At 42.1% G+C, this 17,348-nt stretch overlaps 1 long non-coding RNA gene across 10 annotated transcripts in view; it reads right to left on the bottom strand.

Annotated features, from left to right (window-relative positions):
* The window catches only part of LOC141583527 (uncharacterized), a 327,776-nt gene that overhangs the window by 224,806 nt on the left and 85,622 nt on the right, over nt 1-17,348 (bottom strand). For 5 of the 10 annotated variants that reach the window (XR_012516176.1, XR_012516170.1, XR_012516172.1 and 2 more), the window contains one exon: nt 12,841-17,117. The exons of the other annotated variants lie outside the window; for them this stretch is intronic. This is a non-coding gene — a long non-coding RNA (uncharacterized LOC141583527). Of the gene's footprint in view, nt 1-12,840; nt 17,118-17,348 lie in introns of those variants that run through there. 10 annotated transcript variants of the gene reach the window in all.

Genomic DNA, 17,348 nt, shown 5'->3' on the forward strand with positions numbered 1-17,348 from the left:
ACCCTAGATACAATAGCCATGAAGAGTGGATGAGATGGGGAGCTCACAGTGGTACAAAGAAGAGTGCATGTCAGAGGGGTGCGGTGTGACGCTGCTGCCCATGAGCACCCTCATGATGCCACAGGGCCTCAGGGTACCACCAGTGCCTAGGGTAGCTAGCCCCACCTGTCCACATCAAGACAAGAGCTTGGACACCGGCTGGTCATGACCACAAAGGAGAGCACAGAAGCCACACCATGCTGTCTCTCCAGTCAGCCCAACACCAGAGTAAAAGCAGAGGGAATGTGGGCGCTGAGGGGAGTATGAACAAGGGCAGTGATGAAAATCTACTCTGAAATGGGGAAGGGAAGATGGCTTTAAACTAAACATAAAGTTTCCATTTTTAAATGAATAGAATTAAGCCTTTAAAAAAACTGAATAAAACTTTTTTGGTAACCATGCCCCAAAAGTTACGGAATTGGATTTTTATGTTCTTAAGGGTCAATAAGGTATAATTGGGGTTAGTTGTCAGGAGTAAACGATTATTTCATGTTTACGTCCCAATAATTTGAGATTCCTCAACAACAAAAAGCTATAGAGAGAAGAAAGGAAGGGAAGGCAGGGAAGGGAAAAAAGGAAAGGAAGAAAAAACAGAAGATAAGTCACACTCACATAATCCACAGAGACAGCTTCTACAAAATACAATTGTATTAATATATATTGTATGTGGTTATATCCTTTACATATATTTTATTGTATCATTATATCTTATATGTTTATGATTTAATAGAATCCAAGATATAAAACACTGGCTCCAAGATTATGTAAAGGCCCTGTCCTTATCAATTTTTTAAAATAATTCTGTTGTCTGCCAAAAGAATAGAATTAGCATAGATGTGTGAATATCTAACTGTAGATTAAGAGATGAGTCTCCAAAACACAGGATCTTTGTGCTGTTTTTTTTTTTTTTTTTTTTTTTTTTTGAAATGGAGTCTCACTCTTGTCACCCAGGCTGGAGTGCAGTGGCGCAATCTCGGCTCACCACAACCTCCACCTCCCGGGTTCAAGCAATTCTCCTTCCTTCCTCAGTCTCCCAAGTAGCTGGGATTACAGGTGCCTGCCACCATGGCAGGCTGATTTTTGTATTTTTAGTAGAGATGGTGTTTTACCATGTTGGCAGGGCTGGTCTCGAACTCCTGACTTCAGGTGATCTGCCCACCTCGGCCTCCCAAAGTCCTGGGATTACAGAGCCCCACCATGCCTGGCTGCTCTTTATAATCTGATTTAAAAGATCTAAGTTCTCTGCTGTAACTGAGATAGTCATGAGTAAAATGCATCTTCACTACTGTAGGGCAAAATGAGAAATGTTGAATCGTTTTAAGGAACCATTGCATGGCTATTATTTTTCCTAACACAGGATTTCTGAGATTGAAAATTGCCAGGCAGCTTTGTGATCCTGCTTATAAACCTCCCAGCCCCGACACACACACACTTCCATCCCCAAATCTCACTTCAAAGGATCTCTTACTTTCAAAATACAGTTGTGACCCCAATGATGGAACAGACAGAGGAAATGTAAAATAGACACAGACTTCAGAAGCCATAAACTGGCCCCAGGAAACAGCTGCAACATGTCATTGTTCAGTTAAATTGACAGATGATTTTTAAAATTCTCCTAAGGGGATACTAACGATATTCAATGATCCTTTCTCCTTTGAGGTGCTACAAGCTCTTTGTAAAAATCAATTCTTCAGCCTGACCAACATGGAGAAACCCTGTCTCTATTAAAAATACAAAATTAGCAGGGCATGGTGGCAGGCACCTGTAATCCCAGCTACTCTGGAGGCTGAGGTAGGAGAATCACTCAAACCCAGGAGGCGGAGGTTGCGGTGAGCCAAGATCACGCCATTGCACTCCAGCCTGAGAAACAAGGGTGATACTCTGTCTCAAAAAATAATAATAATTCTTTGGCCAGGGGCAGTGGCTCGCAACTGTAATCCTGGCTCTTTAGGAAGCTGAAGCAGGATGATTTCTTGAGGCCAGGAATTCAACACCAGCCTGGACAACATATATAAGACCCTGTCTCTACCAAATAAAAAGTTGAGAATAAAATTAAATTAAGAAATTAAAAAATCAGCTCCACACAGGTTTGGATAAACAGCAGAAACAGTCAACACAACAACTACTTTTTTGTGTCCGGTTATTCCCCTGACAGAAAGCTCTATATCCCGGAGTTTCTCAGTTAAAGACAATCCTTTAGGCACCAAAAACCTAGGGATTAGCCAGATACTTCACTAATGCACACAAAAATTCTTTCAAAAGTGCTTTTTAAACTGCTACACTGAGCCAAGCAGTGTGTCATGGGAGCTCCTGGTGCCAGGGAGAGAACATCTTATTTTTCTAAGAGTTCCTGAGAACAGACAGGCCAGTACAAGGCTTGACACAAAGCTGGTGATCAATATACGTTGTTGAATAAATATTAGAGGAAAATGGCTAGAAAATGTCAAGATAATCATGAGAAAGAGGCTTTTACCAAGTACTATAACGTGCCTGATCTGAACTAATCCAGTGGGGTGAGCTGGTGGTCAGGGAAAGCTTCTGGGCAGGATGTTCCAGACAGGGCTCTTTGAATGGCACAACAGCTGTGCTCTTTCTTTTCTTGGAAACACTCCATTTCTCTATATAATGAACTCTTACTCATCATTCAAGACCCAGGGAAAGTCTCAACTCCCCCATGGGTGAAGCCAGCCCCAACCATCACTCTCTCTCCCTCTAAATCTTTGGTGCCTTCCGGAGCATTTTCTTCACACCCATGTGTATGTGCACATTCCCAATCTATATTCTTGTCACATGTTTTATCTTGTATTTTGTTGAAACATGCATAAAGCACTTACTATGTGCCAGGAAATATTCTGATTGCTTTACAGTCTCAGCTTATTTCATCATCATAGCAGCCCAATGTATAGTTTTGCTGTTACCTCCATTGTAAAGGTAAGGAAGCTGAAGCTTAGACTACTCAGTCTTTGGTAATAAGGAAAAAGCTCCTTGAGAGTAGAAAATGCATCGTCTCCATCTTTGTAACCTCAGCTTGTCATGTATGACTTGGAACGTTGTAGGCTTTCAATTTAATAAACAAAACCATGGATATATTGTGAAATATGGAAGGTTTGGCAGAGACCCCCATCCAAATCAAAGACTCCATTCACTTTAACAGACACTTAATTGAATTTCCTTTTATATAATCTTCCTCTTAACAGCTAAAATAGCTAGTAAACTATTGCTCTTGCTTGGAGGGAAAAAAAAAACCATAGAATTAATAATTAGTGATTCAAGTGTCATTCTCAAGCCGAGTAAAGTTCTTCAAGTTCTGGTAAACCCATTTACTTCAGAAAGACAAATTTCACATCATTGTCAACAGAAAAAAGGGAGATGCTTGTAAATTTTCTGTGCAAAATCTCAGTTCAAAACTGTGCCATCCTGCTATCTAATGTGCTACTAAAGAACAGAAAACATGTCCAGAGTTAAACGTGCTGAAAATGAGATCACCTCGTCCTTATGGCCAACGCTATTCATCTCAGAGGACTACATAGAAAGACCCAGAGCAGGCCAGGCATGGTGGCTCACGCCTATAATCCCAGCACTTTAGGAGTCTGAGTCGGGTGGATCACGAGGTCAAGAGATCAAGACCATCCTGGTCAACATGGTGAAACCCCGTCTCTACTAAAAATACAAAAATTAGCTGGGCATGGTGGCACATGCCTGTAGTCCCAGCTACTCAGGAGGCTAAGGCAGGAGAATTTCTTGAACCCAGGAGGCGGAGGTTGCGGTGAGCCGAGACTGTGCCATTGCACTCCAGCCTGGGTAACAAGAGCAAAACTCCGTCTCAAAAAAGGAAAAAAGAAAGAAAGAAAGAAAGACCCAGAGCACAGTGAACAAGTGGCTGCTTGTGAACTAACCTTCCTCATCCACCTTGAACCCAAGCATTTAGAGGGTTGAGATCTGTTCAAATTGTGAAAAGAAATATATTGCATAAAAAGCAATAGAGAACAAAAAGATGCATGAAATTGTATGAATAGTGCACACTGTCTGATCAGAGAAGGAAATGTCATTTGGTGCAACCTGACTGGCCTGTAGGTCTCTCTTAGTGCCCTAAAATTTCCACCTCATTGCTTCTTTTTAAGTACCTATAAGCAGATCTAACCTAGAAAATAAAGGCACCCTGACTTTGTAAAGTGCCGGAAAAATACGAGCTCTCTTTCAAGGATTATGACCTTATTAATTTGGGGCAAATCCCTCATTTAAAATGCCAGCGCCCTGTGGGGAAGTAAAGCTTAAGGCATTATCGGTTAACACTTGCTTTGTTCAACAATTCCCTATTAGAGATTAGTTTGCCCGTGGGGAAGAATAAGAAAATGATGCAGACTGGCGTAAGGGGAAGGGAGAAGAGTCCTACGAGGAAGAAAAAGATGACTGCCAGAAGGGTGAGGGAGACCCAAAAGACACACATGATGTGCTTTACAATTTTTTTCGGGCTGGCTGCGTCACTGCACATCTGCAGGTGTATCCAGGACACTGAGAGCAATAAGCAATTTTGACTCAGGAAAGAGTTTTAGCAAAAGAGAAGTGCTTCTTTACCAGTCAATGTCTATTTCAAAAAGTGAGTTGGATGAGTGGGGTCAAAGGCTACCAGGCCAGCACCCAACATCCCTGGAAAATAATGAAGCAGGCAGAAGACACAGCATTCTGACATAGGCTGATCAGCAGCACATGGTTAGACAGAATTCGGCGCTGAAATTACTCAGAACTGGGAAATTCAGTGTTCTCTCCTTCCCTGCAGGAAGACAAGCTGCATGTCACTCCCTGCGCACCCTGATTGGAAAATACTTGTTTCACAGACAGTATGAATACGGTCATTGAGATGCTGTGGATGGCTGTCCTGCTCACAGAGTCAGGTTCTGGAGACAATAAATGCAAAAGATCTGCATTCCCATCACATTTTAACCATCCAACTAGCAAACCAAAGTCACCCGATCACCAGAACTTTCAAAATAACCAAGCATGGGTATGGGCTCCAGCACACAAGAGGTACAAAAGGCTTTCGGCTGGGCTGGAAAGGAAAGAAGCTGGGAGACCACTATCTGGGGATCCAAGACACAGATGCGGGCATAGTGGAGGGAATCAATGGACTCATAGCCCCTCCATCTGCACTGAGACCAAGATCCAGGGCTGCCCTAAACTGTCATACAAGCTGTGCCCTGTACAAGAGCACCCAGTCCATGTGGACATTAGTGGGAACTCTGTTACTCTCTGTAAGCCAAGCAACTACCTGGGCAGGACTACGTGGGCTTCCCAACGTGGGTATTTTTTTGTTGTTTATAGTTGTCCTGCCAAGCAGATGCAGCTCTATCTTAGTAGGCACACCACCTTATACATAAGCAAAGGTCAGGCCAAGTCCAGGTCAACTGGATATAAGCAGAAGCTAAATACAGGACTGTGGGGTAACTGGAACACCCCTCACTGTCATATGACAATTCCTGCCCTTCCCTCCTATAGACCTCACTTAACTTGGGAGCTCTGCTTTGGATTCATAACAAAGGGATTGCTGTCTCAGAAAGCACAGCAGAGGCTGGAGTTCTTGTCAATATCCTGTAAGCCTGGACGTTTATTTAAGTAGCTCCAGAGAGTCTAGACACATATGAGAAAACATGGGCACATTTCCAAGGAGCAAGGAAAGAGAAGGAGGAGCAGAGGTGGTGTGGATACTTGCAGACACTTGCTCAGCACTAAAGGGTGATGAGTAGGGACTTGAGTGACAAGAGCTGAGTGATAGACCATATTTGAAAAGTCCAAGTTCCTTCTCCACAAGTCCTAAAAGGAGAAGTCAAAGTGAAGTTGTGTCAAAGGGAAGAAGTTCAACTTGTGTACTGAACAATGGGAGGTGAGTACTAAAGACCATTTCTGCATGATTCTCAGGTTTTTCCAGGCCAGCTGCAACCTCCCGTTATGTACTTGTGATCTCTGGGTCCGTGGCTGGGCTCTTGACCTCCTATCTTTTCTAAGAACCAGAACTTCCTTACCCAGGGATTTCTTCATTAGCTCGTTGGTTCATCCTCTCGTGAGTTCAGGCTACCCTCATGTGGTAGGGGAGGCACACCAAGAGGCCACTTGTGGCCCCTCCTGGTTCCGGCTAGCTTGCAGAACACACAGAGGAGTCTAGCTCCTCCATAAACTCCCCTCAGTGTAGATGGATCTCACTCTTTGGTCCTGTGAGCTAGCTCTATAGGAATCAACGTATTTTTATGGTGTGATGCATCTAGAGTTCTGAAAGTTAAGAGCATCCTTTTCCAGCCTCAGGCATTCGCCAGGTTGCCTGAGAATTTTGCATTTTAAGCACCTTGGATCTCAGCTTAATTAAGAGCATCACTGCTCCTGGAGCAATCTGGTGACAGAAAATCAGGCAAACCACACACACACACACACACACACACACAAAGAGAGACAGAGAGAGAGACAGAGAGAGACAGAGAAAGGAGAGAGAGAGAGAGAAGAGGGAGAGAGAGAGAGAGAGAGAACGTGAACGCATGTGAGTGCAAGAGAGAGATCACTGGGCTTAGTAAATTGAGTTCCATTCCTTCAAGTGAACACTTAGGGAAGAGTTCCTGCCTCTCCAGACACATGCACTGCCAGGACCTGGGGCAAAATAAGAAAGAGTACCAGGAGTCCTGAAGCCACAGCCCTGTCAGAGACCAGATACACACAGTCGGACAATGGAAAGGCAGCTTTATGACACCTTATCACCAAGCATGCAGTGGCCAATCTCTGCACAAGTGAAGAGAGGGACATACAGTAAAGGGGATGTCCCCATGGTGGTGGGCCCAGCAGGGGAGGTGCCCCCGAAAATAACTGGAAGTTTACTTTGAGGATTAAGTGTGACAGCATTGAAAAAGTGTTGAGTGCAGACCTGGCACATTCAATAATTAGTAGCTACCTACTGCAGTTATTACAGGCCTGTTGTGAGCTAAATTATGTCCTCCCCAAATTCATATGTTAAAGTCTTAACCCCCAGGACCTAACAATGTGACTGTATCTTGAGACAGGGCCCTTACAAAAGGTAATTAAGGTTACCTGAGGTCATATGGGTAGGCCCTAATCCAATGTGTGACCATGTCCTTCTAAGAACAGGAGATCAGGATACAGGTGCCCACAAAGGAAAGCCCACTTGAAGTCACAGAGAGAAGATAGCCATCTGCAAGCCAAGCAGAGAGGCCTCAGAAGAAACCAATGCTCCCAACACCTTGATCTTAGAGGGCTAACCTCCAGGACTGTGAGAAAATGCATTTCTATTGTTCATGCACCCTGTCCATGGTACTTTCTGATGGCAGCACCAACAAAGAAATAGAGTATACTCGGCTTCACCCCACTGAGCTCCGGGGCCTCAAAAGAAGACCGTGCTTGTCTCTGGCAAGAACTTTTTCGTGGCTGTTGCTGCTGGGGGGAGGTGTGGGTGCAAAAGCGAATCAGCTCCTTTTACTTAGAAAACATAAGGCCACCAGTGGAAAAGGTTAAGGTGAGCCACAGCCAACCACATCTTCTCTTGGACAGCTGGCCCCGGAGCACTTAGGTACAGAGCCGGGCTGAAGCTACTGCTTGGGAATTACAACACTGCTTTCTCTCTCCTGCATTATAGCCCCGGCCTGGGCACACATGTAGAGTTCACTTTTCTCAGCTAACATGACATTATACTTAACAGGAACTAATCCTGGCCGGTCTGGAGCTAAATAATAGGGAAAGGAAGAGGAACACATGTTTCATTGCAGGATAGCAAGGGAGGTATGAAGGTGGGCACTGCAGCCAGCCCACCCAGATCTGAGCCCCAGCCATCCCATTCTCTAATCATGTGACTTTAAGTCAATTGTTAACCTAATTTTTCCAATTAGAAACAACTGTGCGTGCCTGTTAGGGTTTTGAAAGTATTAAATGAGTCCATCTATGTAAAAGACCTCACAAATTTTTCTCTACATGTATTCCCTATCATTGCTAGCTAGTATTATTAGTCCATCATCACATTGTTAAGTAGATGCTATGATCATCCGCAGTTTACAGCTTAGGACACTGAGGCTCTGAGCCCAAAGTCACCCAGATAGTAAATGGTGTGGCCCACGAATTGAACCCAGAACCCACGAAGTCCACTAGCTATACTGTTTCATAAGCAATACTCCTTAAAATAAGGGCGAAAGGGTTCTAGAATCAACAGAATATTTAGTAAATGATATCTCTCCAGGCCCTCCACCTCTTTAGAGTTCTTTATGGTACTTTATTTCCTAGTGTCACATCTTCCTGTGTAAACCAAGCCATTTTCCTAAGTGTTCAGCCTCTTGCCCCACAGGCTCCCTGTCTCCTTAAGAGCCTGCATGTTAAAGTGCAAATTCCTAACGTCCCTTCCCAAACCTATAAAATCAGATTTTCTAGAATGTAGCCCAGGAATCTGCATTTTAAACAACCCTCACCCCGTGCCCCCTGCCCACACACATAACCCTCCCTCCCCCATCATCTTCCCCCTGCATAATTCTCATACACCCCAAAGTTTGGAACCGTGGCTACTGATTACATCTACCAAATTTTGTCTTTGTACATATTCTTAATAGGGACCTGACATGTTTCTAGTATATTCCCAAACATCAAAACCATTTTTTCAAAAAGAGGAAAGAACAGTCCTGCTTTACTTGTTACAAATAATGCAGTCTCACTCACAGAAAGGTACTGAATCTGTGGATGGTGCAGGTTGAAGGGAAATCCCATAGCTATCATTTATCCAGATGTTTCAAGTAGGAAAGAAAACATTAACTTTATAATTATCCTCACATCTCCAGGTCTGCTGTGGTTCTTTTAATCACTTGTTTTGGATGAAAAAGTTAACCCTTTCCAGTTCTACTAATAATAGTTCTCAGAGAGAAGCAGAAATGACTTATCATTGTCATAACAGGGGCTGTTCTGGTGGTCTTTGATCTGGTGTTCAACTTTTCAAAGTAAACACACCTGCCAGATACAAATTCCTCTTTCCTCCTTCACTGGGATGCCACCCCAAAGATAGCTTTTACTATTCCAAACAAAAATGGGCTGCCTAAATAACACAAACAGCATAAACACTCACTGACCCACTAACTACCTAGTTTCATGACCTCCCACTAAAGCTCACAATTCAACCGTGCAGCTGAATTCTGGGACATTTGGTGACCATGCAGTGAGGGAGCAGTCCTGCTGTAATAACAACACAGCAAAAAGTAATGGTAACTAGTATTTTTTAGCACTTAATTCCCAAGCACCGTGCTCAGTGCTTTTCATAATTAACTGATGCAGCAAAAGGAACCAGGAAGAAGGAAAAATCTGCTTGCCTTTGAAAAATGACAAAGCATCACAACAAACTTGCTCTGGTAAAATGTATAGTATGCAATTTGCCAGTTGCCATGGCCCTTTCCCTTGGTGCCCAGTAAGCTGTTTCTGGCCCCCTGCTAGCTAGCATATGACATCCCTCCAGCTGCCTTGCCAGATGTTCTTTGCTGGTCAACTGACAGATACATGAGCGGATAATATCTTCAGTCTGCAGGAAGTCTTCTGTGGGATTTTCTTCCAACACAGCACTTAGAGGATTTTAGTCGGAGGCTGGAGCATATGGACAGGGTAGCGGAATTACTTCAGGTTGAAAATGAAGAGAAGCAGTATGTGCAGCCGGCCCACGCCATTTGAACACTGGCTCCTTGGTTAGCAGTGGTCAGAGTTTGCAGCATTTGGGTTGTTTTTCCCCTGAGCTATTATAATGTTCGTTAGCTGAAGTAAAAATCTGCAAGCAAGCTGTTAATAAAAACAGAGAACTTGCTTCTCTACCAGTCTGACTGTGGAACATTTTTTGCTTATTATGTTCTTTAATCATCTAAGGAAACTAATTGTTTTGGCTTGTTTGTTGAAATTTATAACACTTGGATCCTTTTGTTTGCTTGCACAGCAGACCAGAACATTTTGGTATTGAAGAACACGTGGTTGATCTATGAAGTATAGTATTTTTAACATTCATCTGAATGCAGTGGAAACCTCATCAAGAAGATCATTAGTTTATATCTGAATATCCTTTAAATTAGAATCTGTAAGATATTCCATAAGCAGAGGCATCTCTAGACATAGAGGAAACACTGAATTCATTGCATCAAGAACATACTTTGCCCCAGAAATAGATTCTTCATAGATAATATTTTCATTGTATTAGTCCATTTTCATGCTGCTGATACAGATGTATTTGAGACCAGGCAATTCACAAAGGAAAGGAGTTTAATGGAGAACTCCAAGTTTCACATGGCTGGGGAAGCCTCACAATTTTGGCAGAAGGCAAGAAGGAGCAAGTCACAGCTTATATGGATGCTGGCAGGCAAAAGAGAGAGCTTGTACAGGGAAACTCTCCCTTAAAAAACCATCAGATCTCATGAGACCCATTCACTATCATGAGAACACCACAGGAGAGACCTGCCCCCATGAGTCAATTACCTCCCCCTGGGTCCCACCCAAGAAACATGAAAATAATGGGAGCTACAAGATGAGATGAAGGTGGAGACACAGCCAAACCATATCATTCCACCCCTGGCCCCTCCCAAATCTCACGTCCTCACATTTCAAAACTAATCATGCCTTCCCAACAGTGCCCCCCAGTCTTATTTCAGCATTAACTCAAAAGTCCACAGGCCAATGTCTCATCTGAGACAAGGCAAGTACCTTTTTCCTATGAGCCTGCAAAATCTGAAGTTAGTTACTTCCTATCTACAATGGGGATACAGGCATTGGGTAAATACAGCCATTCCACAGGGGAGAAATTGGTCAAAACATAGGGTCTCCAGGCCCCACACAAGCTCAAAATCCAGTTGGGTAGTCAAATCTTAAAGCTCCAAAATTATTTTCTTTGACTCAATGTCTCACATCTGGGTCACACTGATGCAAGAGGTGGATTCCTACAGCATTGGGCAGCTCTGCCCCTGTGGCTTTGCAGGGTACAGCCTCCTTCCTGGCTGCTTTCATGGTCTGGCATTGAGTGTCCCTGACTTTTCCAAGTGCACAGAGCAAGCTGTCAGTGGATCTACCATTCTGTAGTTGGGAGAACAGTGGCCCTCTTCTTATAGCTCCACTAGGTAGTGCCCCAGTAGGGACTGTGTGTGGAGGCTCTGACCCCACATTTCCCTTCTGCAGTGCCCTTGCAGAGCTTCTCCATGAGGGCCCTGCCCCTGCAGTAAACTTCTGCCTGGGATCCAGGCCTTTCCATACATCTTATGAGACCTAGGTAGAAGTTCTCAAATCTCAATTCTTGACTTCCGTGCACCCACAGGCTCAACACCATGTGGAAATCACCAAGGCTTGAGGCTTGCACCCTCTAAATCAACAGCCAGAGCCATACCTTGACCCCTTTAGTCACAGCTGGAGTGGCTGGGACACAGAATGCCAACTCTCTAGACTGCATACAGCAGAGGGATCCTGGGCCTGGCCCATGAAACTATTTTTCCCTCCTAAACCTGTGGGCCTGTGATGAGAGGGTCTGCTGTGAAGATCTCTGACATTTTCCCCATTGTCTTGGGGATCAACATTCAGTTACTTCATCCTCATTACTTATGCAAATTTCTGCAGCTGGCTTGAATTTCTCCTTAGAAAATGGGAAATTTTTTTTCTATCACATTATCAGGTTGCAAATTTTCCAAACTTTTATGCTCTGCTGCTTTTATAAAACTGAATGCCTTTAACTGCACCCAAGCCACCTCTCGAATGCTGTGCTGCTTAGAAATTTCTTCTGCCAGATACCCTAAATCATCTCTCTCAAGTTCAAAGTTCCACAAATCTCTAGGGCAGAGGTAAAATGTCACCAGTCTAAAACATAGCGAGAGTCACCTTTGCTCTAGTTCCCCACAAGTTCCTCATTTCCATCTGAGACCACCTCAGCCTGGACTTTACTGCCCATGTCACTACCAGCATTTTGGACAAAGCCATTCAACAAGTCTCTAGAAAGTTCCAAACTTCCCCACATTTTTCTGTCTTCTTCTGAGCCTTCCAAACTGTACCAACCCCTGCCTGTTACCCAGTTCCAAAGTCGCTTTCACATTTTCAGATCTTTTCAGCAATGCCCCACTCTACTGGTACCAATTTACTATATTAGTCCATTTTCACACTGCTGATAAAGACATACCTGAGACTGGGAAATTTACAAAGAAAAGAGGTTTAGTGGAGAACTCACAGTTCCATATGGCTTGGGAAGCCTAACAATCATGGCAGAATGCAAGGAGGAACAAGTCACACCTTACGTGGATGGTGGCAGGCAAAGAAAGAGCTTGTACAGGGAAACTCCCCTTAGAGAACCATCAGATCTCATAAGACTTATTCACAATCATGGAAAGACCTGCCCCCATGATTCATTACCTCCAACCAGGTCTCTCCCACAACACTTAGGAATTCAAGATGAGAGTTGGGTGAGGACACAGTCAAACTGTATCAGTCATCATAAATAATGATGATGATAAAAGAGGGAGGGAAAAGGGGAGAGAGGAAGGGATGGAAGAAGGAAAGAAAGAAGGGAATTAGTTCAGTCCCTCAAATCTGAGTTCAAATTAAATTTTGCTACTATTGGCAATGAGTTTCATTTTTCTTTTTCTTTATTTTACTTTAGGTTCTGGGGTACATGTGCAGGTCATGCAGGGTTGTTGCATACATGCCTACATAACCAGGTGGTTTGCTGCCTCTATTCCCCCTTCATTGATATCCAGCATTTCTCCCCATGTTATCATTCCCCACCTTCCCCACCCCCCGCTGTCCCTCCCCTAGCCCCCTTACCCACTGCCCCCAGTGTGTGATGCTCCTCTCCTTGAGTCTACGTGTTCTCATTATTCAACACCCACCTATGAATGACAACATTTGGTGTTTGGTTTTCTGTTCTTGTGTCAGTTTGCTGAGAATTATGGTTTCCAGGTTCATCCAAGTCCCTACAAAGGACACGACCTCATCAACTTTTATGGCTGCATAGTAGTCCACAGTATATACGTGCCAAATTTTCTTTGTCCAGTCTATCATCGATGGGCATTTGGGTTGGTTCCAGGTCTTTGCTATTGTACACAGGGCTGCAATGAACATACATGTGCATGTGTCTTTATAATAGAATGATTTATAGTCCTTTGGTTATATACCCAGTAATGGGATTGTTGAGTCAAATGGAATTTCTATTTCTAGATCCTTGAGAAATCAACACACTGTCTTCCACAATGGTTGAACTAATTTACACTCCCACCAACAGTGTAAGAGTGTTATTTCTCCATAACCTCTCCAGCATCTGTTTTCTCCAGATTTTTTAATGATTACCATTCTAATGGGCATGAGATGATACCTCAATGTGGTTTTGATTTGCATTTCTCTGATGACCAGTGATGATGAGCATTTTTTCATATGCTTGTTGGCCTCATATGCATCTTCTTTTGAAAAGTGTCTGTTCATATCCTTCGTCCACTTTTAAATGGGTTTGTTTTTTTTCTTGTATATCTGTTTTAGTTCTTTGTAGATTCTGGATATTAGCCCTTTGTCAGATGGGTAGATTGCAAAAATTTTTTCACATTCTATTGGTTGTCAGTTCACTCTAATGATTGTTTCTTTTGCTGTACAGAAGCTCTGAAGTTTAATTAGATCCCATTTGTCTATCTTGGTTTTTGTTGTCATTGCTTTTAGTGTTTTGGTCATGAAGTCCTTGCCTATGCCTATGTCCCAGATGGTTTTGCCTACATTTTCTTCTAGAGTTTTTATGGTGTTAGGTTTTATGTTTAAATGTATAATCATCTGCAGTTAATTTTAGTGTAAGGTGACATGAACGGGTCCATTTTCTGCTTTCTGCACATTGCTAGCCAGTTTTCACAATGCCATTTATTAAACATGGAGTCCTTTCCCCATTGCTTGTTTTTGTCAGGTTTGTCCAAGATCGGATGGTTGTAGATGGTGTTGCTTCCAAGGCCTCTTTTCTGTTCCATTGGTCTGTGTCTCTGTCTTGGTACCAGTACCATGCTGTTTTGATTACTGTAGCCTTGCAGTATAGTTTGAAGCCCGGCAGTGTGATGCCTCCAGCTTTGTTTTGTTTTGTTGCTTAGGATTGTCTTGGCTATGTGGGCTCTCTTGCGGTTCCATATGAAGTTTAAAGTGTTTTTTTCCAGTTCTGTGACGAAGGTCATTAGTAGCTTGATGGGGATAGCATTGAATCTGTAAATTACTTTGGGCAGTATGGCCATTTTCATGATATTGATTCTGTCTAACCATGAACATGGAATGTTTTTCCATCTGTTTGTGTCCTTTCTTATTTCATTGAGCAGTGGTTTGTAGTTCTCCTTGAAGAGGTCCTTCATATCCTTTGTTAGTTGTATTCCCAGTATTTTATTCTCTTTGGAGCAATTGGGAATGGCAGTTCATTCTTGATTTGGCTCTCTTTAAGTCTGTTATTGGTGTATAGGAATGCTTGTGATTTTTACACATTGATTTTGTATTCTCAAACTTTGCTGAAGTTGCTTATCAGTTTCAGGAGATTTTAGGTTGAGACAATGGGGTTTTCTAAATATACAATCGTGTCGTCTGCAAATAGAGACAATTTGACTTCCTCCTTTCCTAACTAAATACCCTTTATTTCTTTTTCTTGCCTGATTGCTCTGGCTAGAACTTCCAATACTATATTGAATAGGAGTGGTGAAAGAGAGCATCCTTGCATAATGCCAGATTACAAAGGGAATGCTTCCAGCTTTTGCCTGTTCAGTATATTGGCTGTAGGTTTGTCATAAATAGCTTTTATTATTTTATGATACCTTCTGTTGATACCTAGTTTATTGACAGTTTTTAGCATGAAGGGCTGTTGAATTTTGTCAAAGGACTTCTCTGCATCTATTGAGATAATCATGTGGTTTTTGTCTTTGTTTCTATTTGATGGATTATGTTTATGGACTTGTGTATGTTGAACCAGCCTTGCATCCCCAGGATCGTGATGAATAAGCTTTCTGATGTGCTATTGCATTCGATTTGCCAGTATTTTATTGAAGATTTTGTGTCAATGTTCATCATGGATATTGGCCTGAAGTTTTCTTTTTTAGTTGTGTCTCTTCCTGGTTTTGGTATCAGGATGATGTTTGTCTCATGGAATGAGTTAGGGAGGATTCCCTCTTTTTGTATTGTTTGATATAGTTTCAGAAGGAATGGAACCAGCTCCTCTTTGTACATCTGGTAGAATTCAGCTGTGAACCCATCCGGACCTGGACATTTTTTGGTTGGTCAGCTATTGATTGCTGCCTCAACTTCAGCCCTTGTTATTGGTCTATTTAGGGTTTCCACTTCTTCCTGGTTTAGTCTTGGTAGACTGCCAGTGTCCAGGAATTTATCCATTTATTCCAGCTTTGTTTATGTGCATAGAGCTGTTTGTAGTAATCTCTGATGGCCATTTGTATTGCTACAGAATCAGTGGTGATATTCCCTTTATCATTTTTTATTGCATCTATTTGATTCTTCTCTCTTTTCTTTTTTATTAGCCTGGCTTGTAGTCTGTCTATTTTGCTGATCTTTTCAAAAAAACTACCTCCTAGATTTATTGATTTCTTGAAGGGTTTTTTTGTGTCTCTATCACCTTCAATTCGGCTCTGATCTTAGTTGTTTCTTGTCTTCTGCTAGCTTTTGAGCTTTTTTGACCTCGCTCCTCTAGCTCTTTCAATTTTCATGACAGGGTGTCAATTTTAGATCATTCCTTATTTCTCATGTCGGCATTTATTGCTATAAATTTCCCTCTCGACACTGCTTTAAATGTGTCCCAGAGATTCTGGTAATTTGGATCTTCATTCTGATTGGTTTCAAAGAAAGTCTTTATTTCTGCCTTCATTTCATTGTTTATCCAGTCAACACTCAGAAGCAAGCTGTTCAGTTTTTCCAAGTAGTTGTGCAGATTTGAGTGAGTTTCTTAATCCTGAGTTCTAATCTGATTGCACTGTAGTCTGATAGACTGTTATGATTTCCATTCTTTTGCATTTGCTAAGTAGTGATTTGTTTCCAATTATGGGGTCAATTTTAGAGTAAGTATGATGTGGTTCTGAGAAGAATGTATATTATGTGGATTTGAGGTGGAGCATTCTATATGTGTCTATTAGGTCCACTTGGTCCAGCTCTGCATTCAAGTCCTAGATGTCCTTGTTAATTTTCTGTCTCATTGATCTCATATTGACAGTGGACTGTTGAAGTCTCCCACTATTATTGTGCAGGAGTGTAAATCTCCTTTTAGCTCGTTAAGAATTTGCTTTACGTGTCGGGGTGCTTCTGTGTTGGGTGTGTATATGTTTGGGAGAGTTAGCTCTTCTTGTTGGATTGATCCATTTACCATTATGCAATGTCTGTCTTTGTCTCTTTTAATCTTTGTTCATTTGAAGTCCATTTTATCAGAGACTAGGATTGCAACCCCTGCTTTTTTTTTTTTTTTTTTTTTTTTTTTTTTTTTTTTTTTGTTCTCCACTTGCTTGGTAAATCTTCTTCCATCCCTTTATTTTGAGTGTATATGTGTCTTTGTACATGAGATGTGTTTCCTGAATACAGCACACTGATGGGTCTAGATGGATAATCTAAAATAATCTCATTTGAAGATACATAATTTAATTACATCTGCCAAGTCCCTTTTGCCATTTAAGGCAAAATATTCACATTCTGGGGACTGAGACATGGACTACTTTAAGAATCATTGTTCAGCCTACTATTCTCTGGTCCCTAACAATTCACAACTATTCCACATGAAAAATACATTCACCCAATCCCAACATTCCAGAAGTCTCAGACCATTACAGTATCAATGCAATTCCAAAATCTCATCTAAATATCACTGACCAAGAAGTTCTAAATCTCATTCCTTCAATAATATATGGGCGAAACTCCTGGTATGATCAAATAGGGCAAAAATTATCTCCATTTTTGACCTGTAAAACTAGAAAACAAGTGATGTGATCCCAAAATACAATGATGGGATGGACATAGGAAAATAGTTACAGTGATTTCCATTTAAAGGAGGAGATAGGGTGGGGACAGAAGGAAGAAAACAATCACTGGTCCCAAGCAATATTGAGATCCATCTGGAAAAAAAAAAAATTATTGGGTTTAGAAGTCTAGGAATAATACTCTGAGTCTTACGTTTCTGCCCTCTTATTCCACAGCTTCATTCTCTGGACATAAAAAGGCCATTTTGACCAACAGTTCTGTCATCTGGATCATCCTTCCTTTCTCACAAGAGGTAGAGCATTTTTAAAACTGAGTAATTTAGAAGCCTGTTTCCTACATGTAGAATTTTTGGAGCCTGACAGTCT

The sequence above is a fragment of the Saimiri boliviensis genome, chromosome 2 (genome assembly GCF_048565385.1).
Source record: "Saimiri boliviensis isolate mSaiBol1 chromosome 2, mSaiBol1.pri, whole genome shotgun sequence".
Classification (NCBI taxonomy): Eukaryota; Metazoa; Chordata; class Mammalia; order Primates; family Cebidae; genus Saimiri; species Saimiri boliviensis.